Source organism: Gadus macrocephalus, chromosome 11 (genome assembly GCF_031168955.1).
Source record: "Gadus macrocephalus chromosome 11, ASM3116895v1".
Classification (NCBI taxonomy): domain Eukaryota; kingdom Metazoa; phylum Chordata; class Actinopteri; order Gadiformes; family Gadidae; genus Gadus; species Gadus macrocephalus.
The window spans coordinates 15,804,750-15,809,910 of record NC_082392.1 but is presented as its reverse complement, the minus strand read 5'-3'; the positions used below and the strand labels follow the sequence as shown (position 1 = coordinate 15,809,910).

Below are 5,161 nucleotides of genomic sequence, written 5' to 3'. Positions count from 1 at the left end.
ATTTCATTCATTCCTTCTAGTTGCAGAGTTCGCTCGTGCTAGGCTAGCGCACGGCAACGGGCAATGCTAGCCTGCTATTAAAAACAGTCTTACCCACTCCACAGTACACCCGAGGTAAATCGATTATAACGCCAGACTATAGATTTAAATGTCTGTGTTGATAGAATAATGTTAGAAATAAAACTAACCTTGCATCGCATGAATCATCGAGGGACTACTTTCTCAGCAGAAGCGGAATTTTACTATGCGCTGGTTAGGTTTGTAACCGAATCACGACAGAAGAACGTAAACAGAGAAGCGTGGGACAGAAGCGTAATTGAACGACTAGGCAACATGGTGGTTCAGTGTGCTTTTAGCAATTGTAGAAATAAACGCTACAGATGGGCACCACACAAAGTTTCCACCAATTTCCAGTGCGAGATCCAGAAAGGACTCAACTGTGGCTTGTTGCTGCTGGCTTGGACATCAAAACACCGGCTCATACATGTACGGTTCGTTGGATACAACAAATTCCTCATAATCGTCTTCAAAAGCAGATGCATCGCTAACTCCTCCAAACGTGTCCATATCTTGTTAATTGAATACGCTAATAGAATTCCTTCGTTCACTGTACTCCGCGTTTGTAGCAATGACAGCGGCAGGTAAAAAAACTAGAGCCGGTAACCTAGGTATCAGTCCGCCGCTGCCGTAGCCTACTACCAGGAATATAACACTGCTGCTGAGACCCAGCAATTCCCTCAAAATGCAATGCAATGCAAGGTTGGTTTTATTTCTAACATTATTCTATAAACAGACATTTAAATGTATAGTCTGTCGTTATAATTGATTTACCTCGGGTGTACTGTGGAGTGGGTAACACTGTTTTTAATAGCAGGCTAGCATTGCCCGTTGACGTGCCCTAGCCTAGCACGAGCGAACTCTGCAACTAGAAGGACTGAATGAAATGTGTTGAAAACTGTCTCCAGTGATATAGAATACCAATGCTCACTTGGGAATCAGGCCCTATGTCCAAAATTCTGAACTACCCCTTTAAGTCAGGGGTGTTAACTTAATATTTCAAATTAAGGTTAATATTATAAAAAAAAAAAAAAACATTTCAAAGAATGCAAAACAAGTTTTAAGTTCACTTTATTAAAATTAATAATTGGAAACTTCCATTTTACATTTCTGAATGCCAGACAGCAATAGAACAAGCAACCTGTAGCTAGTTCAGCAGCAGAGAATCGCTGTCTAAATGCAGCAAACCAGAGTGCAGAACAAGTTAGACATTATGGTCAAACTTGTTCTGCACGAGACGGGAGCCCAGGTTAAACGGTGACGCAACTCTCGTGCCTCATTCACCGCACGATCCCGAGAGCTGCCTTTATTTAACACACACCCACAACATACAGCGCACCGCACAACAAACCAACAGACATGCAAGTCTCGGTAACGATGGCGGCAACACTACGCATAATAAACAACACACAAACAATAAAGACCCCAAACCCGTTAACGCCACTTAACCTAACAGAAAAAAATTGACAAAAGGCAATAAACCCCTTTTTCCCAACCGGCATCACGAATACCCAGACTCCCCGGGGGGTAGGAGTCGCCACAATATTTACCATCTGAAAATTCCATTAGGAAACCCCGTATTTTCCAAAGTGTCGAAATGCGCATGTGCACCGTAGTTGGCCCAGCCTCACGCCTCGTGCCCACTACCTCCGTCCGTTGACTGATCCCCATTGACTTTGAATGGGGACGGACGCGCAATGCATTGTGGATCCGCCCGTTCCGTTGGAGCCTTTGGCTCCGTCAAAAAGTTGAAAAATGTTCAACTTTTTCGGCAGCGACGGATCCGTCATCCAATCAGATCGCGTATGCAAATTTAAGCACTGTGACGCGACTCGGGCTCTGACGATACTGGAAAGCGGGAAAGCGGGTAATCTTGCATCGCAACAAGCAGAAAGAAGCGGGAAGAACCCGGCGAAGCGATTTGATTGGCTGACGGATGCCTCTGCAAAGACTACTCCCCCATCCGTCAGCCACGCCTTCCCACGTCCGTTGACTGATGGTGCAGTGGGCACGAAGCGTCAGACAGAGTCTGACCCCGTGTGTCTTGCTAACAAAGATACTACAGTGAGCCCAACTCTTGACCCAAAACTCAACATTGTTGGTTGGACTAAATTGCATTGCACAGTTGACATGAATACTTAATGTTTTATATTAATTTTACTCAGAAATCATAATGAGACCAACAATTTTAAGTTTTCGTTTTTTACAGTGCATATCCAAATCATGTGAAAACCTCACACGCAAGAAAAACTGAATAGTAATCGTAAAAAATGTCAACTTACAAACTGCAGAAAAATATGTTTGATTGCATTTATTTCTTATCACAAGAAACATTTCAACGTCTACTTCTACGATCATTTTTTTGACAATACTTTTGGCATCCATTTGACTCCATATTCTCTGGCATTGTACCATCAAGGGTGATGTATTCTGTGTGAGAGAATAGAGTGGGCAAATTTCTGCATCATATTTGCATAGCGTTAACTCACTCAGCACAAAACTGTGAAGAACCCAAAGGAAATGTGGGATTGAATTTCGGCCTGAACGCAAGTCAATCTTTTGTTTCAATAACTCAAGAATTCTCGTTTCAATCCTAACCACTTATTATGAGTCATAATCATGAAAATGATTAATTAGTCTTATGTAATGTAAAATATTTTATTTTAGTTTTACATGTGAAGATAACAAATAGTTGTGTTGTGTTCTGCATGTAGAAAAAGGCTCAGGAACTGCTGTGTTTCCATTGGTCCCAGCTAAATTATTCGCACAGTTGTAATGATCCAACCCGAGACCTTGACAATATGTGACAATAGGTGACATTAATGATTGATAAAGCCCACACTCTATCGTACATACAAAATATGCCCATTTAGCATCTTCAACTTTTCTGTGCTCCAAAAAGTTAGGATCACGCAGGCGAAAACTAAAGCAGGTAACTGCCTCAATTAGTTCTTGTTAACATGTCAGAAAGAAACCAACATTGAAAACCGAGACGTCTTATTAGTGACAGTCTTCTGAGCCTGAAGTATGAATTAATATTAATGAACACCAGGACCTCAAACACGAATCAAACCAGAATATGCCTGCTTAAAGCTTCCAGGGCTCATTACATGTGTCTAAATAATTCATCTCCTAACGCCCAAAACATTAAATATATGCTTCACGCCAATTCATTCTTAATTAAAAAATCGGAAATGAGTTCATTTAATGAGGAGGGCACTCACCAGTCACAGCCAGGAACGACTGTGTCCACAAGTACATGAGTGACCACTGACCGCATCCATCACACAGACTGATCGGTGGTGGGGAGGTAGAGGTTTGCTTCACAGCAATCTACTAGTGGGTTAAGGAGGGTCACGTAGCCACACGTTAGAGAATCCATGGAGACTTGGCCACACCAGCCAGGATTTTTTACCATGAACAATAGCAGTAGTATTTTGGTTTTGTGGAAAATACATACTTACACACGTATTATGAATCATCGTTCTTTATGGCCCAAAACTTTCATGCTGATGACCATTGATTAATTGAATTAATTAACAGAAATTGAATATTTATATCTTTCAGATGTGTGGCAAGAGCGCACTCACGTTAAATACTTCTTGGCAGGGTTGGTATACCTTAATTATTAACATAATAATTTTTAATTATTAACGTAAAAGCTGTCTTAGTGTATCATGAATAATGGCTCGTATATAGAACCTCCAAGACGGCTTCTGTTTTCTCAAGGTCTCATGAGTGAGTGGACAATCACACAATTAACAACAGACTGTGATGTTCAGTGTGTGTGTGTGTGTGTGTGTGTGTGTGTGTGTGTGTGTGTGTGTGTGTGTGTGTGTGTGTGTTACTTCCCAAAATGTTTGGATCGTTTTCTCCCTCTTTGTAAATTTGGATTAAAATAAAAGCATTTGTGTGTGTGTGTGTGTGTGTGTGTGTGTGTGTGTGTGTGTGTGTGTGTGTGTGTGTGTGTGTGTGTGTGTGTGTGTGTGTGTGTGTGTGTGTGTGTGTGTGTGTGTGTGTGTGTGTCTTGCTCTCTATCTAAAAACATTTAGTAAAAGATCCTCCTTTTTTCTGTAGCAGAAATGGTTATAAAAACGCAGGTTGTAAGCAGTGTGTCTGTCTGGTCATATCTTTGGTTTTATGGTATTGCCGACAGTCTCAATGTTTATTATGCCCTCAAATCAACCACCCCAACTTTTTCGTCAACATGAGCAGACTTTAATCCTTCTTGTGGGTAAATGTTGCATCGTAAATCTATGCTGACATGACAGCATTTCGGAGGTTAAGAAAGCTCTCTCTTAGTAAAATTGTCCATTCATACCCCATTACTGGTCTTAGGAACGACAACACTGCCTATCTATGCAGCCCCGTCTTCCCACTGGATTTGACACACAAAATAATTGGACAACTCTTGTCTTTTAAAAATGTCACAAGGGACTTTTTGACATGCCGCACCCACTGGTGACACTGAGGTTACTTGGCATGGCAGTGATAAGTCCAGAACACGCGGAGTGAATCTCAAATGCTAAACTTTAATGGATCAGGGCTTTGAAGTGCAAGGTAATATTCATAATTGCATAATCTTTCTGCACTTTAGTGTTTTCTTTTTGTTAATAAATGCGGTTGGTTTGAACATGGAAATTGAGGTAGCTGAATGGGCTTTTGAGAGGCACAGCTATTTTTGCTTCTGTTCTCTTCAGTTTTTTACATACCTCTGTTTGTCATAGCAAATGAATGGGGATTTTAAGTGCATTGCTGTTGTTTTCGGTGAAGTGCTTATAAAAAAAAGAACAGCGCACTATGCCAAAAACTCACTACAGCCAAGACTTCATTAAGACAATGATATGCACAAAATAAAAAAAAGTTTACTTTTCCATCGTGTCGGATACCATAAATGGACGAGACCAAAATAATCAACCAACGATTATTATATAAAAATCGAACAAACACTTTTTTTAACAGTTTTGAGTTGATTCCACAGCCCAAGTTTTTTCTGTAATTGAAAGTAAACAGCATTATACACTATGACATCAATATAGTATATTTTCTTACGTTTTCGAAGTATGAACTATGAAAATGAGTTCATACTCACTTAACGACTTAA

The 5,161-nt window shown here is 40.5% G+C and overlaps 1 long non-coding RNA gene across 1 annotated transcript; it reads right to left on the bottom strand.

Annotated features, from left to right (window-relative positions):
- Positions 1-1,111: 1,111 nt before the first annotated feature.
- On the bottom strand, positions 1,112-2,284 carry LOC132467831 (uncharacterized). Its single transcript, XR_009528095.1, has 2 exons — positions 2,092-2,284; positions 1,112-1,690 (listed from the first exon to the last, which is right to left on the bottom strand). It is a non-coding gene; the product is annotated as an uncharacterized LOC132467831 (long non-coding RNA).
- Positions 2,285-5,161: the final 2,877 nt, after the last annotated feature.